Here is a 12,032-nt window from a genome sequence, read left to right on the forward strand (position 1 = left end):
GAATATTGGGGCTTACGTACAATGTAGAGTTACCTGCTTTTAGACTAATTCTCTTCATTGTCTGGAATGTGTCTTTTTAGAATTCTATGTGGTTGTGGGGAATGGACGTTAATGAAAATTATCTTTGATTTTTGCAATTTCATTAATGCAATTTATTATCCCCTTGGCAAGATGTGAGTTTGGAACTCTAAGAACACTTCTATTTATAGGCTGTAACAGGAGCCTGAGGAAGAGAAAAGCAGGTTTTGTGTTGTTAACAGCTAATCTACTCAAGTTTTCTTTCTAGGCAAGAAAATCTTCCAATAATCAAGAACCAGAACTGCACAAGAGATAAACTGATAGCACAAAAGGATGCCTTCCAAGCAAACAAGCAGGAAGCAGACAAAAGCCACTTCCCAGTTAGCTGGTTCACAATGAGGAAAGACAGACTCACATCAGGTGCACTTTTAAGCTCCTGATTGCAGTCCTGAAGTCCAGGCAACACTCCCATTAGACAGTGAGATTTTGCCTCAGCCAGAATATGCCTTTCAAACACCTTCAGTTTGCAGATAAGGTTACAAAGAGGTATTTACACCAACTTTCAAAAAACCTGTACTTAGCTTAGGAAAAGTAGAAAGAACAAGTCTTTTCTTGAAACATGCGAAGTCTAGTTTAATGACTTTCAACTTGAAGTCTACTGCCCACTACAGATCTGTGCACTACTTTATTGTAAAGAATGATGAAAAAACTCCACTATTATATATTTTACACAATTATGTTGCAAAAAAACCCCCACACTAAAATTGTATGCACTCCACTAGAAGTTCTCTAAAGTTCTACAGTAAAAAAGAGATTGACAACATATTTGAGAGTTTCAAGCAGGTTGCCTCCAACTCTGCCCCAAACTTAGCATATTAGCTTTACCTGTTGATTATTTATATTCATATTTGTTAAAAACAGAGTGCCTTTAAACGAAATGCAATTCCTCTTCATCCTCCTCTCCCTCAAGTTTTTCATTGAGCTGGAGTTCCTCCTAGATCATGCCATGGACTGTACAGTAGTGCTCCATATACAAGTAGATGCTTGACCAAATGTTTATAAGGTCCAGCAGCCAATAGGATTCTTTCCACCAGTTTTCAGATCCAAAAAATATGTATCACTTTGGCAGAGAGGAACAAGACTGTTGGGTTTTGACTCTTAATATAATGATGATGCATAGCTTTTCTGCTTCCCTTCTAGATTATCTATAAGCCTTTTTCTATGGCTTTATATATATTTAAAAATGAATGGAAATAAGCTAATGGTAGAGCAGGATTACATACACACAGAGGAGATCCAGGCGGTTAGCCTTGGGCACCAGGATTCCCTATTTAAATTCTGTGCAAATGCAAGGACAACATGGTTTTGCTGATTACACATTTGTACAGCAGCCAGTTACAGAGATGTGCCTTTTCTGTCTGAAGGAAGCTTTGGCACTGAGGTCATCAGCAGGAAAGGGACTCAAAAGAGCTGAGGGCTACAACGGCCTCCATCTTCTTCATAGAAATTCTATTGCCTCCATCTTCTTCATAGAAGAAATTCTATTGCCTCCATCTTCTTCATAGAAGTGGCACTGGACACACCCTGCAGCTTGCCCTCTCACTCATGAGAAGTGTGGAGCTTGGAGCACAGCTGGGGTTTCAGTAGGCTGACACCCTTCATGTGGCATCTTAATGAGGGTTGTTGTCTGCTCTTGCACTCTTCACTTCCAGAGTCCTTCCTCCTCACAGCACTATTATTAGCAAATATGAACAAACCGCCTTGCAGATCCAAAGTCTTCACAAAACACTGAACAACACAAGGAGCTGGAGTGAGCAACACTCTTCAGTGTTTCAGAGGGTAGTGATTGAGTAAGAAGGACATGTAGAAATGTCAGTCACTAAAAAATGAGATTTTCCTCACAGGGATCCCAATAATTTTTGATGAAGATAACTTTTCTTTTTCTGTCATGTTTCTCTTGTGATAAAAGTCAAGGAGAAACTTTAGGTCTGAACAGTTCTGAAAACGAAGAGACAAATTACTAAAGACCACTCACTTATGCAAAAGGATCATTATGCCTGTTTATCCAAAGGCCCCTGAGGAGCACAGTGATCACAGGTAAAGGACACATGGAAGTTCTTCATGCATATATTTAAAATTGACTCATAAAAGGTTTCAACACATGGAAAATCTGTTTTTCAAAAAATCAAATCTGGTTTGATTTTTTCAAATTTTTTTTCAAATCTGTTTCAACACATGGAAAATTTCTGTGACCATTTTTTACCTAATCTTTTGCAATATATCTTCCTTATGTCCTTCCCACCTCCCACGCATTAAAGCCCAAAGCACAAAGTGTCACGCTGTACTTTCAAGTGTTGGCTTTGGGTTCAGGTTTGCAGATTGTGTTGCTGAATCTGGTCAGTGCTGCTCAGGTGGCAAAATATCAGAGCACCAGTAAGAGGGGTAAGGATGAGACAAAAGCAAACACATTCACCCTTTATCAGCTGCATTGATGATTTTTCGCTCTGTAGAAGATTTAAGGGCTCTCTCTCTAGGAAAGTGCTGGGAAGAAAGGCCAGCCACAGAGCAAACACATTTCCACTTCCTGCCCCATCCTGTAGCTGTGGCATGAAGAAATGTATGTCTGTGGAATAGTGAGAGATCTAGGTGATAAGAAAGACAAAAAGTACAAACTTAAGCTTATTGACTTGAGTGAGGCAGAGAGACATTCAGAATTGCTTCAATTTGATTAAAAAAAAATTAGGAGGTAATAGAGAGGACTCATTCTTTTCCTGACTAAAACTGATTTGTCCATTTGGCTGGTTGAAAGATATCTCCCAAAGCCTTTATGAGACCCCCTCCTCACAGACAGTGTTGTACCTGTTGCCAGGGCCCAGGCAGAGAGGCTGCAGTGCTGCTCCTGCGAAAAGGGGCAGGGGCTGCTCATGCTGGACACAAATGGGTCAAGTCAGCTCCAACTGACCCAGCCAAGGTGAGCCATCCACAGTGGCCCAGCTTGTGCTGATTAGAGATATCTAATCAGACAGTTTTGGATGCTGGAAAAAATCCATTTCAGTCTTGAGATTACCTGAAAGGGGAGATTTTTGTCTTTTTTCCTGATACTAAATTTTGTGATTATGCCTTTCTTTCCATTTCAGCCTGTAGACCAGATAGACAAATGGCAAAGGAAAATACGGTCTCTCAACAGAAAGACTTAGATTTTCTGGAATGGGTACAGAAATGATTTTGCTTGATAAGTATGATAAACTTGTGTCAAATTCTCCAGCCGCCATTTCAAAGAGCCTTTTAATGGGGAACTGGGAAAGGCAGCCTTGTACCATGGACAGAAACACTACCCCTTTCCAGTGTGAGCAACACAGCAAGCCATGCTCCCAGAGAACAGAGCAGTCCTGCAAAACCCAAGGGAGCAGCTATAAAGAACTGCATCCAAACACAAGGAATCCTGCTGCATCCATTGATGCTGTCAGAATGATCTTTCTCATTTCCTCCTGACCCTGTTAGAAAAGTAAATACAATCTTCTGATCTGGCTAGACTTCTGACTACCCACAGAGAGAAAAACTAAAAGTCTTTCAGCTGATGACTTCTTCAATCTGACTAATTAAGAGTTAATAATTTTTTTAATAATTTTTAAGGTCCAAACAATGTCACTCCTGGGGAAGCAAAGCCCAGGAACGCCTTTGGGCATCTCTGTACAAAGCCAAACAACACTGATCTGGCACTAAGCAGGACAATCCATTCTTTCTAATCTACTCAATATACCTTAGAGCTTGTCTTCTTCAGATTCTGGTATAGTCATAACTATTTTCTGAGTCAATAAATCTCAGTCCTTGTAAAAATTTCTCAATGGGTCTGTTGGGTGGTTTCATCTGACCACTTTTCACCAAGTCTACTCAGTTACAGCTTAAACACAAGCGAGTCGTATTGGTGACTCACTGACTCAAGTCAAAGGTACAATTTTCATGCTTAAACCTAAAACAGATTAAGTGTTCTGCTTATTCAGGTCTCAAAAAGTAAGCTTCCACTACACAAAAAGGCATGGAGAGGCTGAATAGTGAGAGAAGCAGGGGGGAGAAGGGGGGAAGGTTTAGGTGGTTTGTGACTGCCATATGGATTTAGAAAATGAATGAAAAAATTTTATGTTGCTCTACAATGGCAAAAAGGGCCTCCACGGAGATCCAAGAAACAGTCTATCTTACTGAAGAGACAGGAAATAAGGCAGGATTCCCAGGCCAGTTTTATGTAGGTAAACAACATGGAGGGAAGAAACATGGGGAGGGACATCTCAAAGGATTTCTTTCTTTCTAGTCTGCCATAATTTTGAATAAGACCTCAATTTACATTATTCAGAAAAAAAAAAAAAAATTTGATGAGCAAGGAATTTTTCATGCTTTCTCTGATTAGGAAAGATTTCTGTGTGGCTGTTCTCCTGTTTTGAGAAAATCAGCACACTGCTACCTTCATCGTGAAGTCAGCAAAATTCCATTAGCATATGAGCTGAGCACAGTACCACAGAACTGGTTTATGATGTATTCTTTTTGGTGTTACACTTCAATATATCTATTGTGAATAAGCAAATTCCAGATGGCCACTAAGAGAAAAACTCAAAAGTTTGTTTTCCTGTTTCTGTATTGAAGTGTAAAAGAGACTACTGCAGAACCAGTGCTGCTAGTGCTACCAGACTTAGTGAGACAAAAAGATATTTATGTTAACCAACCTTGGTGCAGTAAAAAATAAGCAGGTAATAGAAAACCCTCTTTGTTTTATCTTGAATTTTTACAAAGAATAAAGAAAAAACTCATTCCTACCAGGAAGAACCTCTTCATTTCTATTCTGTCATTTCCTCTTATATGTCTCTTTTACTGGGCTGCATTTCATGACTGTCATTATCACAGCACACAAGCTCCTGCCTATATAGTACTGGTGACATGCAGTCTTACGAAGATTGAATACTACATAAAAACCACAAGGCCATATCACTTCAACACTGCAAGGGTCTCTCTGAGCTTACCAGTTGATGGGTATACTGTGTATTTTACAGAGGCAACAGCATTTCCATTTTCTTGCTTTCACACTGGAGAGTGACTGAATGGGTATCACTGCAAAATTCCATAATAGCCAAACCATTGAGAGGAATGTGGGCTTTATGGTCATATATTTTAAAAAGGGAAAAGAAAAAAAGGAGGGTTATCTTTTTTTAATAGATCTGCAAAGACAAGTTGTGTTGTGTGAGATGCACAGAAATATGCTTATTCTACTCCAACAGCTTCCAGCTGGTGGTGACTTTTTGGCCCCTGGGAAAATTTCTCCCACCTCTCCATCTCCTACTTGAACAATTAGGAAGGGCAATATGGTTGTGACTTGCTGCACGTATGTTCATCGGGCACTATGCCCCATTCTTCTGAAATAACAGTAAACATTACTCTGTAAGACTATTGTTTCCCTCATATAAGCAGGAAATTGAAGCTGCATAATGGAGCAAAGTCGTGTGAGTCCTTGTCTTACCAACTCACCAGTGAGAAATCAGGGTTTAATTGCATTATGACAGCAAAGGACATAATCTGCCCAGAAGTCTGCACAGTTCATAAAGAGATTGTAGTAAATACATGCAGTATCAAATTTTTCTGCACTAGGTGTAATTCAATTACTGACCTTGTTTGGAATTAACATCTTCCAAACATATTTAAATCAATATGCAGGAGGTATGTAAGTACAAGACACCTTCACCCAGGCAAGGCCCTCAGAAAATGGTATTTCCCCTATATGAGAAACTTAAATAGGTATATAATCAACTATATGAAACATGTCTGTATAGATCATAAAGTTCATAATCCTTTGAACCACATAATGACACTTGAAAATTATCCTTTCCCTTAAAATTACATAAAATACATTTTGCTTGTTTTAATGCCTAGAATGAAGTATGTAGCAGAAAAGCAGTATTTTATAGGGACTTGAAATCAAGAGTGTATCAGTACTGAAAGGAGATCTAAAACATATCTGGATTGCTTAACAGGGTAATTAAAGGGTGGAATGCTATCACTTCATTTACTTCCACCACACTAACAGAGAATGTTTCCTTTAAATCAACTTATATGCTCTCCATTACTGTATCACAATGTTTCATTTACATCCACAGTCACCTGGCCCACAGCATTCCTCCACAGGGACAAAAATTTTTCCTTCAGTCCCAGGGCATCCATTAATCAACAGAACTTCTCAAAGGCCAATCCCCTTGAGGGGAAAAGAAAAATCTTTTTTCATTTCCTTCGTATTCTGGTTTTGCTTTCTGATTCTTTATCCTGGATGTTAAGATGATATTTCTACCAAACACCAGGCAAAACAGACTTTCTCAGACTGCCTGCTAAAGCTATCCTATGCTGGTGTCTAAGATTTCAATACAACATTCACTTCTGTCAGACTCTGCACCCTACAGAGACAGATTCTTCGAATCATCACGCATCAGAAAAGGAACTGAAAATTAATTCAAAACTTTTCTTACAGCATAAACACGCAAAAGAAACTAATATATGTTCTGCAAAACAGTTCATTCACTTTAAATATCAAAGCATTCAGGCTCCTGGCCTTTAAACACTCAAATCAGATGGCACAGAGAATACTGTACAGACTGCCAACTCAGTCTGCCTCCAGTCTTGTGACTGAGTGTCTTCAACTCCCACCAAGGTCAACAGAAACCGAAGGCACTAAAATCCTGAAGGCACTGGAAATGGGGAGTCTGAAGTTACCTAAGGATGACCAAGAGTGCATGATACAGGAATAGCACCAACAGCCTCCAAAATGAAGCCTCTCAGAGCACAGAGGCTGGTGGTTGGTAATATAAGGTTTCTCATGAGAGACAGGTGAAATCAAGGATTGACCACCTGGACTACACGGAGGGTCTTACTGAAAACAACAGGAGGTAACCTGTGACATGTGTATGAAGTTAAAGAAAATTCCTACAAAACTCTGAAGTAAGCAAAAGTGTTCATTCTCACTATCAGGATTTCAATGGGAACATCCTCATTTTAACAATTACACATATATTCAAAACAAGTGCTATAATTGTTTTTGCCAAAGAGTGTACACAGTTCATTGGAATGACATAGCTTGTGGAGGAGGCAGGAATAATATGCTTAGGCCCAGTAAACACTGAAGGTTCTGTCATTTTTCCAGAGGCATTTTGCTTACTAATAGACATAGAAAGAGGAGAGTTAAACCCACTTTGAAGTGGAATAATAAATAGGAAATTGGTTTGAATATTGCATTTATGATGCATCTGCCTTCCTTAAATGTGTATTGTATAAATAAATGGATTTCAGAATGTTTCAGAGATGCCATGCAAATCGTGTGAAACAGAACTTCAAGTGACAGAGGGGGACACTACCACTTACTGAAAATGACACAGAATGAGGATCATTTTCTGTTCCAGAGAATGTCTCATAGATGCAGAGACAGAGATGTAGATGGCAGTGGACCGACACCTTTATTAAAGGCGTTCCTCTTTCTTCAGTGCCATGTAGGTTGTTCTAGCTAAGAAAAAGGCAGGAAATCTATGAAAAGACAAAAGGCTGGTTTGATAAAATCGGGGTGCTGGGCTAAATGTAGTCACACTCACCAGGAAAAAATTTCACCATGTCTTATCCATGGGAGTATTGAAATTTGAGGAGTATATCATACTCAAAGTGTTGATGAAAAAACCTCTTTTAATTAGATCTGTGAGTTCTTTTGGTACTTCTCTGCCTCTTCCTTTTGGACAGCTTTTTCTCTCATCCCTATGTTTCATCCCCCCACCTCTTCTTAGCTGCTGCCAATGCTGAGGAAATTAACTACTTAGATGCTTTAACAAATGAAGTCTTAATTCAACAAGTCATACAAGCTAACCTAAAAGAAAAGTGGTCACACTGCAGTAAAATTATTTACCTAAATGAAATTCACCCTAAAGAAGCATAAATTAATAGACTGCGAGAGGGGTGAAGAGGCATGACCCGCAAATAACTTAATACTTTGCAATACCAGTTCTGAGAGAAATCTGAAGGCAGGAGGGGACAAAACAATTAAATCACAAAGATCCTAAGGCAAAACTGAGGAAAGTATGACAAGAAACCATTAACATATACTTTAATTATACTTTAATGCCTCTGTAAACCAGGATTATGACTAAAGAAGCAATGGATTTGAGCCTCAGCATTACTGTGAAAAAATTGAGAAAATTGAGTCAGTTCAGAAATCAAGAAATACAAAGGGCTAGAAAGATGAATCTAGGGAATAAGGAGGACCATGAAGGAGAAAAATAGTTGGCAGCATTACTGGAAGAACCAAGAAGCTACCTTTCAGCCTTTCAAAAGAGACAAACACAGAATCATAGAATGGTTTGGGTTGGAAGTGACCTTAAAGATCTTCTAGTTCCAACCCCTCTGCCGTGGGCAGGTACACCCTCCACTAGACCATGTTGCTCAATACCTGATCCAGCTTGACTTTGAACACTTACAGGAATGGAGTATCCACTTCTCTGGGCAGCCTGTTCCAGTGCCTCACCACTCTCATAGTCACAAATTTCTTCCTAATACCTAATATAAATCTGCCCCTTTGTCCTATCATTACATACCCTTGTAAAAAGTTCCTCTCCAGTTTTCTTGTAGGTTCCCCTTAAGTACTGAAAAGTGCTATTAGGTCTCCCCAGAATCCTTCTCTTCTCCAGGCTGAATAATCCCAGCTCTCTCAGCCTGTCTTTCATAGGAGAGATGCTTCAGCTCTCTGATCATCTTCATGGTCCTCCTCTGGAATTGCTCCAGCAGGTCCACATCCTTCTGATGCTGGGGCCACAGAGCTGGATGCAGTACTCTGGGTGGGGTCTCAAAAGACCAGAATAGAGGGGCAGAATCACCTCCCTCTATCTGCTGGTCACACTCCCTTTGATGCAGCCCAGGACATGGCTGGCTTTCACCAACACCCTGAAATCCTTCTCCTCAAGGCTGCTCTCTATCCAATTTCCACCCAGTCTGTGTTTGTGCTTGGGATTGCCCCAACCCAGGTGCAGGACCCTTCATTTGGTCTTGCTGAACTTCATGATGTTTGCACAGACCCACATCTCAAGCCTGTCCAGGTCCCTCTGGATAACATCCCTTCCCTCCAGTGTGTTGTCTGCTCCATGTAGCTTGGTGTCATTGAAAACTTCTGAGGGTGCCCTCAGTCCCACTGTCCATGTCACCGACAAAGGTGTTAAACAGCTCCTGTCCCAACACCAGTCCCTGAGGAATGTTCCTCATCACTGGTGTGCACTTGGACATTGAGCTGTTGGCTGCAAATCTTTGAGAATGACTATCAGGCAAATTCCATCCACTGAGTGATCCATCCATCAAATCCAATTTAGAGACAAGGATGTCATGTGGGACAGTGTCATAAGTACAAGTAGATGACATCAGTTACTCTTTCCTTATCTACCACTGTTGTAACCCCATCACATACAGCCACCAAATTTGTCAGGCATAATTTTCCTTTACTGAATGCCACTAGTCTTCTCCTTATTTTCCATGTGCCTTAGCATAGTTTCCAGGAGGATCTGCTCCGTGATCTTGCTGGGCACTGAGGTGAGACTGACAGGCTTGTAGATCTCCAGGTCTCCCTGTTTAAAAATGGGGATTATTTTTCCACTTTTCCAAACAATAGGACCTTTACTGGACTCACAACTTCTCAAGTATGATGGACAGTGGCTTAGCCAGTTCCTCCCCCCTCAGAACACACAGATCCATCTCATCAGGTCCTATGGACTTGTGTACCTTCAAGTGCCTTAGATAGTCTCAAACCTAACCTATTCCCAGAGTCCCTGACAGCCTTCTGTGACATGGGTGGTACAGCTGGAGCACCTCCTGCAAGGCAACAAGAGTTGTTGACCTTGAGACCCCAGTCTCTTCCATGTCACAGATAACCAGGTCACCTTTTTCCTTCTGGAGAGGACCCACATTTTTTCTAGTCTTCCTTTTATCACCAAAGAACCTGTAGAAGTTTTTCTTGTTGTCCTTGATGTCTCTGGCCAGATTTAATTCTATCAGTGTTTTAACTTTCATAACCTGAACCCTGCACAATTTCTCTGTATTCCTCCCAGGCTACCTGTCCTTGCTTCCACCCTCTGTAGTCTTCCTGGTTTGTGTCTGAGTTTGTCCAGGAGCTCCTTGTTCATCCCTGCAGGCCTCCTGGCATTTTTGCCTGACTTCCTCTTTGTTGAGAGGCATCTCACTTGAGCTTAGAGGACATATTCTTAAAAATCAACCAGCTTTCTTGGGCCCTTCTTCCTTCTAGGGCTTTATCCCACAATGCTCTACCAAGCAGATCCCTGAAGAGGCCAAAGTCTGCTCTCTGAAAATCCAGGGTAAGCATGCCACACATTGAATAGCCCAGACTGGAACGAAGGCTAAAAATGTGATCTGAGCTCTAAATATGAGATGAGGACTTTTTTTTTTGTTAGAGTTTCCCTTTCTGAATTCTTCTGAGAGACGATATAATTTTCAGAATAACATATAAATATAATATATAAACATATTTTATATTCAATAAATTATATCAAACACAATATATAAATATATAAATATAATTTTGTTTGGTCTTGTTGGCATGGAATTTACTTTTCCCATAGCAGCTCTCATAGTGCTGTGCTCTGTATTTGTAGCTGGAATGTTGTTGATAACACACGGATGTTTTGGCTACTGCTGAGTATCAGGGTTATCTCTTCACCACCCCCTCCTCCAACAACCAGTAAGCTGAGGGTGGGCAAGAGTCCGGTGGGGGACAGCCAAGACAGCTGACCCAAGCCGACCAAAGGGATATTCCATATAGGGTGTCTTGCTCAGCAATAAAATCTCAGAGAAAATGGTGGGAGGAAAAAACTCACTTATTAAGGCATTTTTCTTCCAAAGCAACCGCTATGCATACCAAGGCCCTGTTTCCTAGGAAGCGTCTGGACATCACCTGCTGATGGGAAGTAAACAATGTTTCTGCTTGTTTGTTTCCTTTGCTTCTGTGCACAGCGTTTGCTTTTCTTTTTTAAACTGCCTTCATCTTGATCTTGACTTTTTAATCTGACTTTCTCCCCCCTGTCCTTCTAAGGAGGGGAGAGAAGCAGCAGCTTGGTGGGCACCTGGCATTAGCCCAGGTCAACCCACCAAATCACTGACTCTGGGGGACCAAAGATAAAACTGAAATGAAATTTAAGGAAAATCCCTTCAAACACAGCACATTTGAGACATGTGCGAGAGAGGTGGGACATAAGAAGATTGTTATTATCCAAAAGATGCATGCATTGGAGAAGTGAAGTTATGAAGAGTACAGAGATACATATACTGCATCGGTATACGGAACACAAATGCAGAACTGAAATTATGAAGTGAGGAATGCAAAATATTAATGTAGAAGTAAAATATATATGACACCATTTTCTCTTTGTCCTTCGAACCATGTGCTTGGCTGCATAGCACCATATTGGATGGGGGAAGGTGTCCCCAGTATCTTGGGTCTCTCTTTGTGCTGGGGAGTCCACAAGATTTAGCAGGTTTTGTATCTGGTGGTTATTTGCTGTTATTTCTTCACTATTGCTGTTCTGATCGTTAGCAAACTGTTACTTTTTCATTTAAATCGACTCATTAGCATTCCTTATTGGTGGAAAGGGATTGGTTGAACCTATAAAGGGAGGCAACTCATTTCACAGTGTTCTCCTTTAAATTGTCTCAAAGCAAGACAATATCTCAAATCCGTAATGTCCTAAGATGTGAAATAGGATGGGATCAAGGAAGTTCTATCAATGGAAATATGAAAAAGTGACTGAATAAAATATAAAGGCATACACTAAAAAACATCAGATAGATGGGGACGAAAACTTGCCTCTCTTTCTTTTTTCTGTGGTCTTATGAGAAGCTGAATTTGTTTAGAAAAAAAAATAATAGCATTTCTGATTCAAGACTGCTTCCTAAGTAATATAATTACCACCTCACAGCAGTTTCTATCATCACGCCAAATGCAGAATTAT

The sequence above is a fragment of the Aphelocoma coerulescens genome, chromosome 3, assembly GCF_041296385.1.
Source record: "Aphelocoma coerulescens isolate FSJ_1873_10779 chromosome 3, UR_Acoe_1.0, whole genome shotgun sequence".
In the NCBI taxonomy this organism is placed as follows: Eukaryota; Metazoa; Chordata; class Aves; order Passeriformes; family Corvidae; genus Aphelocoma; species Aphelocoma coerulescens.